Source organism: Miniopterus schreibersii, assembly GCF_964146895.1.
Source record: "Miniopterus schreibersii genome assembly, chromosome: 12".
In the NCBI taxonomy this organism is placed as follows: domain Eukaryota; kingdom Metazoa; phylum Chordata; class Mammalia; order Chiroptera; family Miniopteridae; genus Miniopterus; species Miniopterus schreibersii.
Window position 1 is genome coordinate 57,237,561 of NC_138112.1, and position 12,024 is coordinate 57,249,584.

A 12,024-nucleotide genomic window follows, 5' to 3' on the forward strand; every position below is an offset into this window, starting at 1 on the left:
GGCCACCGGTGTCTAAACGCCTTCTGCTCCCGAGCCCTTCCCGGCCCTGGGAGGCGAATGCCACAGCCGCCTGGGACCCGGCTCGGCTGCTCCAGGCCGCCGTGCCCGCTGCTCCCTAGGGCCATGGGGAGCCGCACCCGTTGCATAGCTGGGATGGTTTTCCTCCCCTTCTAGACATTCCCAAGAAATAGACTGCGAGAGGGGACTTTTTCCTACTTAACTTTGGAGTTAACGATGATCTTTCCTTTGATTCCTGTGGTAGTCCTCCATCTGGACCCACCTTTGTGTCCTCAGGATAGGCCTAGCGGGAGCCCCGGGCTGGCACCCTGGGTGCCCTGCACCTGCAGGGTCGCCTGGCGCTCAGGGGCCAGGACGCCTTCTCCCCCGTTTGACAGGCCTAACTCTGGAAGCACAGCTTGGCTAACCCCATCCCTCCCCCTGACTTGCCAGGGGACCTGAGCTAAGTCATTCGGCTGGGCTTTGTTCGTATTAGTAAAGGGCCAGCGTTCCATTATTTCGCAAAGCTTAAGAGGACAAAGCTGAGAACTCCCCAAAGCTAAGACTTAGATGTAATTTTTTCTGTAATCGTAAATCTTTTGTGTCTCCTGAGGGCTTTCTTTATATTTGTATTGGGTGAAAAATAAAATGGGACAAAAGACACTTTCATACTATATTTTGTAGATTTTAGCCAGCAGAATGGACTTCTCCAGCAAAACCTCTCAAAAAGTTTTACATCAAGACCATGGCACCGAAGACCAATTTCGTAGCCAATGTTCATTCAATGCTGGTACAGTGGGGGTGAGAAAGGAAACCTCTCACTTCCCTCGAAGCGTAAAATGTGCTTGAGAACAAGGACAGCATGGTTCGCTTGCCTCTGTGTCATAGCTATGCCTTTTGTAAATCACTTTGAGTTTCCGAAGAGTCCTCTGTTGTTCACATGTGTACGATGACCATTGTTACTTTGAACTTTCATAGCACACCCTTCCTCTGATTTTTGTATATTTATTGATGGGTCAGTAATAATGAGGAAAGCATGATATGTACATTGCCTAGTTGAACGCTTATTGGAAAATATTAAAAGGCTACTGTTTAAAAGTTAAAGAAAATGGACTCAGGAGTCTCTGATTTAAGGGAGGGTGGGAGCTTGGGAGGGGCAGAGCTGGGATTTTCTGCCTGTCTGGGTAATTTAGAAGCACAAAGTTAAAGATTTAGAGAAGAGTCGCATTCATATTGTTTTTTTCTAAAAGGGAAAACATCATGGAATTCTATCACTTGAGAGTCTTCTTTTGGAAAAAGTTAAATTTTCCATTGAAGATGTGTGGTCCACATATTTTAAACTAAATATGATATCATGAAGTGTTAGTTCTTTAAAGTCAAGGACTACTTACTCCTGGACTTCCAGGTAAAGAGAGGAAAATGAACATACCTCCATTTTCTCAGGCAAGACTCAAAGGACAATAAGAGGTATTTCAAGATGGCATAAACCATCAGGGTCAAAGAGAATGGAAGAAGAGACAATAGTAACAAAAATTTAAAGCTGAAAAGTGATGGTTCATTGGTAACTGAGTGAATTTGGAAAAGCTGAATCTTAATCCAGAAATGGGGAAAGTTGAGAAGTAACCAGATTTGTGTAGCAGAACCCACCACCACCACCTCACCCCACAAAGGCTCAGGACTTGCCAGCATCAGCTACCTCTGGATGTGGTAGGGAGGTGGGACTCAATTAGGAGGATGGGTTTAAAGTCTATTTAAGACATGGTTAGAACCCCAGATCTCCTTCCCCAACTCTAAGAAGCTGAGTGACTGTTCTTTCCCAATTCCAGCAAATGACCACAAGTTTAGCCCCTGAATGGGACAAAATAGAGTCTCCGACTGAAGCGCAACAAGGCACACACCGTTGACACTGTAAATACTATCCTGGAAAGTGAATCCATGCGTTGAGCCTGCCTAGCCTTCTGCCCCAACTTGGCTCCCAGAATGTCAACAGCCAAGCACGGTCCTCCAGGCAGAAGTTCAGTCTTTCTGGGAAATCTGATAAGCCCGAGAGAAAACCCTAAAGATACTAACATGATAGTTTCCCAAGGCCATGGCCCAGCAAAGCAATCTATAGTGAAGATCACATCTCAGCCTCAGCAGGACCACACAAGGCTCTCAGCTATCTGCTGCTCACTCTTATACAGAGGAGGCGAGGCGATGCACAGAGAAAGAAACTTAAAAAAAAAAAAGATCCTTAATAACCTCAGCAAGGTAAGAGGAGATGGTGTATCTATTAAACAAGAACACAATGCTCGGGTAAAAACATTCAGGGGACGGCTAAAAAAAGGAGCTCTTTAAAATTTAAACATGAAAGCACAGACTTAAAAATAAACTCAATAGAAGATTTAGAAAATACAGTTGAAGAAATGTCCCAGAAAATAGAGCGAAGACAGAGCAATGGAAACAGAGGAGAAAAGATGAGAAAAGTAGAGAATCATTCTAGGAAATCTGATATGCAAATAATAGGAGTTGCAGAAAGAGAAAAGAGAGAAAATGAAGAGAAAGAAATCATTCAAAAAATAAATCAATAAGATGTCCCAGAATTGAAGAATATGAATATCTGGGCAAAAAGCACCAAGTGAGTGCCCAGCACAATAGATGAAAACAGGTCCACACCAAAGCACATCATTTTAAGAAGTCATAACAATTGAGGCAAAGAGATCATTCTGTAAACTCTAGAGATTTAAAAAAACTGGTTAATATAGAAGATAAAAAATCAAAATAGAACTAGACTTCCCAACAGTGACGTTGAAGATTGTGAAACAGTGCCTTCAAAATTCTGAGGGTAGTGTTTCCAAGCTAGAACTCTAATTTAGATAAACCACAAATTAAGTGAAAGCGCAGAATGAAGACATTTCAAATAGGCATTGTCTCCAAACCTACTCACCCATTCTCAGGCAACTCCCAAAGGATGTACTCCATCAAAACAAGGGAGTTACCAAGAAAGGGGAAGTCATGAGCTTCAGGAAACAAAATAAAGGGAATTCCTAAAGTGATGATAAAGGGAGATCCCGAGATGACAGCTATACAGCAGACCTAGAGAACAGTCAGTCCAAATTGGAGCACTGACTAACAAATGAAACAATAAATGCCTTGGCTTCATTGACGTCTAATGAAAAAGAAAATTACTTTTTGGGTATATCTGTTAACTATTGATGCGTTAAAAACCACTCCAAAATGCAGTAGCCTGAAACAGCACACCTTTATTATTTTTCACGAGCCCACCCATTGACTGGGTGCTTCTGCTGAGCTGGGCAGGGCTCAGTCGAGCATGACTACGCTCACACAGTGTCTGCGGTTGACAAACACGCCTTCTAGAATCTATGATGGCTTCATCTGGAATGGCTGGGTGGCTGCAGGCTCTTTGTGTGTCCTGAAAATGCTTTCAGCTGCCTAGTCCAGGCCTGGCAGGGGTCCAAGTGACAGCAGGTGCCCACAATGCCTCTTGAGGCGTAGGCCCAGAGCTAGCACTCTATCGTTCCACCATGTACTGCTGGCCAAACAAGTCACAAGAGCAGCCCAGATTTAAAGGATGGGGAACATATTCTACTTCTTAATGGGAGACACTGCAACGCCACATCGCAAAAACTGTGACTGCAAGGAAGCCAGTGACCGGGGCCACAAGGGCCATCAGTCTATAACATGCATTGGAAGATTCTAGTGCTCAAGGGCACCTCTCATGTTTATGCTTAATAAATACACACCATTTGGCTATACTGGTAATAGTATTAATTTAGAAAACCATAAACAACTTTATAAATGCCACGTTTCTTGGAAAAGGAAGGACCAGGGTGTTGTGTAAATACATGTCTGGAAGATTACTGGTATAGTAGAAAAGGCATGAGCTTTGGAATTAGACAAATCTGGGTTTTAATACGGATGCTACCACTGAACCGTGCAACCCTGCTCACACATCTTAACTACTCTGAGCCTCAGTTTTCTCATCTGTAAAATAGGGACAATAAAACCTTCACAGGGGCACTATGAGAATTAAATGAGGTAATAAGTTTATGGCAGTGCCTGGCACTTATCAGGTTCTCAAAACGATTAATTCCCATGTGGATATTAATTTATCTCCCCCATACACACAGTAGGTACTAAACTTCTCCCTTCACCATCCCTCCCCCTCCCAATTTTCCTGAACTCTAACCAGCTTTTAAGTGTGGGTTGCTCTTAACTAGGGTGCCAGGGACCAGAATATTTCAGAACCTAAGGCTCCTTTGATTTTAACAGAATTGCTGTTTGCTTTCAAAGCAAGACTGAAGAGAGAGGAGTCCAGGAAGCAGATTAGCTGTTATCCCTTGAAGAAATCTTGGCCACTAAAGCTGTGCCTGCAGATTAGCAGAAGTTAGGGCCCCACCCATGCTTTGATCGTAACCTCAAGAAAGTTGTCTCACTCCACCTCCACCCAGGCTCAGGCCATTTCCCCCTCTCGTGCCACCTCTTTATCTTGTCCCCACAAGTCATTGAAGCAGGTCTTACTCTGCCATTTCATTCATTTGCCCCTGGGCCTGTCTCATCCTTGAGACAAGCGAGCCTCTTGAGGGCAGGATTTGGCTCTGTATCTCCAACACACAACTGAAGGCCAAGACCAATGACGTCCTCCAAAGTTACCACCTATGAGTGCTTAGGGATGCCTGCATTGGCGTATCTTTGAGTGTTCCTCCTTGTGGGGAAGGAGAATTCTCATCCCATCTTTAACAGGTGAGGCACTGGGCGTGCAAAGAAGTTAATTATGGTCCCCAAGCTATGCAAGCAGGAAGTGGTAGAACCTGGATCAGAGCTCAGCTCTGTCCAAAGGCTCTGAATTAACACGCTTCATTGCCTATTGTCAGAAGCCTGGTAAATTGAATTGGTTGAAATGAAGAGATGTCACAAAATGCTGCAAACCAGGTCAACATGTCCTCACTCTCTGTGCCTGGTGAGGCCAAAGGAGGCTTCCTGAAACCACAGGAGGGGTTTGGGGGTGAGTAAGTGAAGATACACTCATCATTAAAAGCCATAATGGTGACAGATTTAATTTAGGAAACTGTAAACAACCTCATAGATGCTGTGTATTCAAAAGAGAAGGAGGAGGTCATGTGTAAATATGATTTTTGCTATGATGCTCTAGGCAAAGGGTCAGGGGAACAGGAAGTCTGGCTAAACCATACAGTAACCAGCACCCCAGCCTCCGGCCCCGTCCTTGGCCTGTGTTGACATCTGGCCTTCAACACCAGTAGTTTGCCTGTCGGGGCTCCCAGAACCCGCCTCCTCAACCCCACCCCCTCGGGCCTGCAGACTGCTTGCTCACCATGTGATGACTACTGTTTTCCAGGAGTCTGGTCCAAACCACTTCCTCCTTCCTGGCTCCTGAAAGAGGAATGGCAAGGACCTCAGGAAAGGCAGCTAAAGTTTAGTTAGAAAACGGTGGCCTCTAAAAGAAGACTCCGAGTTCAAATCCAACCCCTGCCCCTTACTCCCTATATGAACTTACGTAAGCTATTGAATGACTCTGAGCCTCAGTTTCCTCAGCTATAAAATGGGAATAGTAATTACTACCAGAAAGACTGCTGGGGGATTACACAAGATAATGTATGTAAAATGTGTAGAATATAGTAGATGTACGCAGGTGCTCCTCCCTCCTTCCTGCCATCTTCAAAGTTTTTCTTGTGCGAATAAATAGGGACATAGATAAAATATGAGCCATGATGTAGGGGAAGTCAGGGCTATTCCAAGAATTTCTGAGTCCCTCCCACACCTTTCTAAGAATTGGGGTCCTAAACACCTAGCCCCCTCCACCCTTAGAGGTTCAAATGGTCATCAGAAAGGAAAAGAGCTTCCCCTCTGTTTTCTGGGGAAGATTGGACTAGGCAGGATTATTATTGCCAACATCTTACTACACAAAGGCTCTGCGAGAGCCAAGCTTCAGGGTGGCTCCTACGTGGGCAGGGAGGGATGGGGTGGGAATTCCACGGGCCTCGCTCCAGAGATCCCAGGCCCACACCTTGGGAACTTGTCATGCAGAAGTGGCTAGACGGGTTTTCAGCACTAAAGGCTTCCGGGCAATTCAAACTCCAGGCGAGGTTACTGGAGTTCAGGAAGAGTTTTACTTTTTATTTTCTCCTCCCAGGGTTCTTTAAATCTCATTAAGAGATGAAGAAAGAAAAGTCAGGAAAGGCTGTCAGATGGATAAAACTAGTTAGAGGAATGCAAGGAAGAGCAGGGCTTGAGCAATTGCTCTGAAAGAAATTAAGTGGCTATTATTTATTCAGGACCTTCTGCACAGGGCAGATACAGAACTCAGCACAGGTATGGAGTAACCCCCAGAGTCTCAGTGAGGCCAGCACCTCTCTTCTAATTTTCAGTGAGGTCTGCCGGCTTCAACCCAGGGCAGGATTGGCCACACTTGGCCTCTCTTCTCTTCTGCCCCCTGAAGCCACTTTCACGGAGCTCTGGGGCACGGCACCTTCAGAAGCACAAACTCTGGCCCGGGCCACAGAGTCATGGGTGATGCTGGGCTCTGTCTTAGGGCAGCACCGGGCTGGGAGCTCTCAACAGGCAAAGACTCCCTGGCCCCGTTTTAGATCCCTGCCTCCTAGAGCTTTGTGTAAAAGCTGACGGAGAAAAGTCCTATGTGTTCGTCTGGCCGGCCAACGATGAGCTCCATGGGAATTTTTCCACCTAAGTTCACATTGTTTCAGAAACCATTTTCCCTGTCACTTCATCTTGTTGGCCTTCTCTGGCCTGTGGATAATGCGCCCCCAAGTGGACGCTTCAGAATCCCCCCCCCCCACTTCCATGTGGAAATTGAGCACTTGAACCCTCAAAGTAAAACCAGAAAGAAGAGAGAGAAGGTGGGTGTCCCTGCACCAAAGGCTTAGTGTGGTGTGGGAGCGGAACTGGGTTGCCTGTATGCGGGGACAAAGGTTCAGGGGACAACAGATGGGCCACATTTTCTTTTTAATCAATGTCTTGTGTTTCAAAGATCTTGAGGAGAAGCAAATATTAATTAGGGGCCATTTGTCAGCATATGGAACACCTCCCATGTGCTGGCACTGTGCTATGTGCTGGCTACACGTCCTTGTCTGAGATGTGGCCATGACCAAGGGATGTGCAGGGGGGCATCTGCCTATGACGGCGGACCCTGACTGGATGGTTCCTGTGGACCACACACTGTTCAACACATGTTGCACGTATCAGCCAATGAAGGCATTCAACCTCGGTGGTTAAATGGATCACAGAACCCACCTCATAGAGTTATCAGAATAAACAAATGAGTATCTCGAAGGTCTTGGAACAGTGCCTGGCACAGAGCACTACACAAGACTGTGCTAAAACACTAAAATAAGACTCAGAACAACCGTGTGAATTAAAGTACCTTCTTTTCTTCATTTTACAAATGGGGAAACTAAGGCACAGGGAGCATTGTAAGTGGCAGGGCCAGATGCCAACATGGGCAGCTTAGAGCCAGGCCCTGCTTTCCTAACTCTTACACCATACGTTCTGCCAGAACGTATCGATCTTTTTAGCAGGAATGAGTTTCAAGACCGCTCCTAAGAGGGCTGGTGTCAGCACTGACAAGCTATGAAATGAATCTCAAAATCATCTGCGACTCCAAAGCAGTGTATGACTACTAGTTGGGTCTAAATGCAACATACATTACTCGTCTGTGTGGCGTTTGGGGAGAAATTTGATTCTATACCAAATTTTGGCTCTTGATTTTGGTTTGGAATTACAGGTAGCCCATGGTTTTTGGAAGTTTGCATTATACCACTTCGCTTTTACAAAAGACCTACATGAGTACTTGTTTTCACTAACTGAAAGAAATCCAAAGAGGGTTTTTGCTTTTATAAGAAAAAGTGAAAGTGGGAATAGCGTTCAGCCTTTGTTTTGCAGGAACCTGTTACGAGGCAGCGCGACCCCAGCAGAGACAGTGGCCCCTAAGCTCCTTCCCAAGGAACTGCACTCAGGGTCTCAGCGTCAAGCAGCTGTAGCTTTGAACTGTGTCTATTAGCATCTAGGCTTTAATCTCGATTCATTTTGTGCATCTGTGAGCAAGATGTGTCTTAAGGTAATTTCTTCTTCGATTTATGCCGTTTGGGCTTATGAAAGGTTTCATAGAAACTCTACTTTTTGATAGCGAAGGTATTCTTTCGGTTAAATGGCTTTGCTAAGAGATCTAGGGCTACTCAAAGAAGAGATTGGCTCATTTGCTGTCTTTTATTGTTCCTCAGAAAAGAATTTAACATTAAAAATACAAAATTGCTGGTCTACTCCATTTCTATAGCAAGGGAAATAGGCTACCAAACATCTGTCTTCTGGGAAATATTGTGAGAACTCAGTGACCCAATGATGTATATGAGAGCCTGCCACATAGTAGGCATGTGTGGAATGAAAGTTTTAATAGATGCTTTCAGTATTCTGCTCAGATCCCCTTCCTCAGGTTGGTATACCCATCCCCTAACTGATGCATTGACAACTAACAATTCTCAGCTTCCTCCCTTCTCTAGAGAATGGCTCTCTGAAGATAGGACCTGTCTTACCCTGGAAGTTATGTTCCAGTCCCATAAATAGCCCACATCTAATGCCTGACTTATATGGGTGCTCAAAGACAAGTCTTCTTTCCTCAAGCACAGACAACTCAAAGTTAGACTTTCCCTGAGACTATCTTCTTGCTCAGCTCTTTCCCTTCTTTATCTTGCTTCCCTCGTGCCCTTATAGGGTTTCCTGAAAAGTACTCCTTCAAAGAAAATCATGTGAACTTGAATCCTGTCTTAGGATATGCTTCTAGGGATCCCACCACAGACAATAGCTACTATTAATCATAAATAGCAGGTTCCTAAGATAAGGTCATACCCCGAAGCTGCAGAAAACTGTAGAGGGGACCCACTTTTTGAGATGATAGCTATGAACGAGCTCCCCCCCAAAACTCTAAAAAGTTTCTTCCAAGTTCTGTTCTTAAAACTGTTGAACAAGAAAGCGGATGTCATTTGTGAAAGACACCAGGGCAAAGGAGGAAAGGATGGCGGGAAGGGAAGCTGCTGGGAATAGACCCAGCCAAGGGAGTTCTGAAGGGTCCTGTTGGGCTGAGTACATTCCACAGAAATAGCCTTTCTCATGACATTTGTCTCTCTAGAACATGCAATGGCCGCGAGCTGGGAACTCCCCGGAGGACTTGTCCAGTGAAGAAAAGAGTCTCTTCATTTCTGGATGTCCTTCCAGAGGACTTGTCCAGTGAAGAAAAGAGTCTCTTCATTTCTGGATGTCCTTCCAGAGGACTTGTCCAGTGAAGAAAAGAGTCGCTTCATTTCTGGATGTCCTTCCTGCTTCTCACTGGAAGAGCCAGCTCAGGCTCCCATCCTGGTGAGAGCCCACTTTGGCCGGGCTGAGATTCACTTCCTTTCCCTGAAGAAGTCCAGTGTCTTCCCTCGCTGCCAAGAAGCAGGGCCTGGGCAGGTAACAGGAGGAAGTGTGGAGGGGCAGCGGGAACATCAGCTAGTGCAGGCTCATGATGTAGGGGCTTCTCTAGGAGTAAAGGCAGCATTATCCCAGGCTGGGCCAGGAGAGTCTGTCAACAAACTCAGATTTTGGGGGGGAGGACAACTGAGCTCTGGGTTCATGCTCATGTCCATGTGATATGGTTGGAAAAGAGGCCAAATGAGAAGGAGGAAGCATGGCTTCTTCCAGCTGAATCAATAAGAAGTTGTGATTATTAATGCTAAAAATGATTATAGTGATGATGATGTTGATGACAGCTCATTATGGATTGAACCCTCGCTATGTGCCAAGCATGGTGCTACCTGCCTTACGGATGTTCTCTCATCAAACTCCCTATATCATAGGCATGACTAGCCCCATTCCACAGGGGAGGAAAGTGGGGCTAAATACACAATCCAATGGCCCATGGCTAAGAAAGGGACAGAACCAGGATTCAATCTTGGTTTGCCACCAGTGTCACCTCTAATTCATTTTAAATTAGGGTGTCAATTTCCTCATCTGCAAAAAGGCATGGCTAAACCTCACAGATTTACCCTCTGAGGTCCTTTCTGGGTGTACACTCTCGCATGACCTTTGTCCCTTTTGCCAAGATGAGAGGAAAGTTTGGAATCAGGAGGGTAAACAACTGAAGAAGGGAGACGTTTCCAGTTGAAATTTTCACTCAGATGAAGGCAATTTGGAAATTCCACGGCCTCGCCCTCTGTGAGCAGTACATTATCCAGGCCTGGAAAACATCTGAGAAGTGACAGAAGCCATTGGAGAATTCCAGGGGAGCCAGGTCATGCAACAAAAGGAGCATACCATGATGCCTGCAGTTCTGTATTTGCCTTTTCCCCTTGGCTAGAAGACACTAGATTTTTCCAGACAAGAGTTGGAAGGCTAAAATCGATTACCCCAAATTATGGACAAAAATAGATCTTAGGGTTCTACGCATTCATTCTGACCCAGTAAAGAGAGATGGTGGAACATACTGATTTATGTCTGCTTTATGGTACAGAACCCTGGCTTCCTGTTTATGTCACTGTGCCTGGAAGGAGGGGTGCCCTGAAGGTTCAATGTCTCAGGTGGAGGCCACACAGCTCATCCTTTGCAGAGACACTGCTCTTTATAGTTCTCCAATCCTCCATTGTGGAGCAAGAAGCTATAGCTGAAGGGCCTGCAAGTGGTTCTTGGTGTAGGTGGAGGGATTTCTTGTACTTCCTGCAACTTTTTCTGTTCACATCATAGCCAAGAGCCTACTGAAGTTGGTGGAGCTGGCCGGGCCTAGCGCATTGCTGTCCAAAGAGATTAAAGACTCAGTGGGCCCCTAGCTACCATCAGAGCTATGCTCAAAGGTCTTGCCTGTGAATCCAAAGAAAGAAGGCTTCAGCTTTAGATTTAAATTCCCTTCCTAAAACTGCTTGGATTTTGCCTGCCTCAGCATTCCTGTTAAAGAGACGAACTCCCTTAAACAGTGTATGGATTACCAGGGGTTCCAACAGAAGCCCATGAATGGTGCCACTGAGGGAGCCCGGGACAAATAGGTGGAAGATCTGAACAGAAACTCTCTAGTCACATGCGAGTGCACACGCACACAATTTTTTTAATATTGTAACTAGGAACGCATGTGTCAAAGTGTCCCTAGGTTACATACCCAGGAGACATATACAAGAATGTCCACAGCAGTACTGTTTGACATGGAAACCAACTGGAAACAAGGCCAATGTCCACCGGCAGGAAAAGGAAACACTGAAGTGCAGTGTATCTTCCATACCATACCCCACAGCAAGGAAAAGGAATCAATCCCAGCCACTTGTAACAACATGGGCGAACCGAGACACAGTGTGAACCAGAAAGGAGATGCTCAGAAAGACTACATGCAGCATGGCACGCTTTTTATAAAGGTAAAAAATAAGCAGAGCTTTTTCAGGCATGCATATGTGTGAGATAGAACTATTTTAAAGCAAGGGAATGGTAAACACAAAATTCCTAGTTGCAGTTTCCTCTGGGGAGTAAAGCAGATGAGCGGGATAAAGGAGGCACAAAAGTCAAGAGAAATGATCGGTGATGCTCTGGTTCTTGCCCTGGGTAATGGTTTGTGTGCTTCTGTATCATCTGGTATTATAACTTACGTATATGTGGTTACATATATCCTGTTGGATGTATGAGATATAATGTTAAAATAATAAGACTGAAAAATAACCTAATTGTAGTCATGATGACTCACCTGCCTGGTAGGATTCAAGTTTCAGAGTTCAAAAGTTTAGAAATTATTTCATCCAAACCTTTAATTTTTTACATGCAGAAATGACTTCCAAGTTGGAAAGGGACTTGATCATGTTTGTTCAACTCTTTATTGACTGTGCGGAGATCAGAACTCTTGTCTCATAACTCCTACTCCACAACTCCTCCTTCCACTCTCACCCCTCAAATTAATTTTTCCTTGCAGTGGTAAATAAAAGCAATATTTCACTGGCCTTCACAAGGACAATAAATGAAATAAATATCTCCGTTCTAGAAGAAATGGTA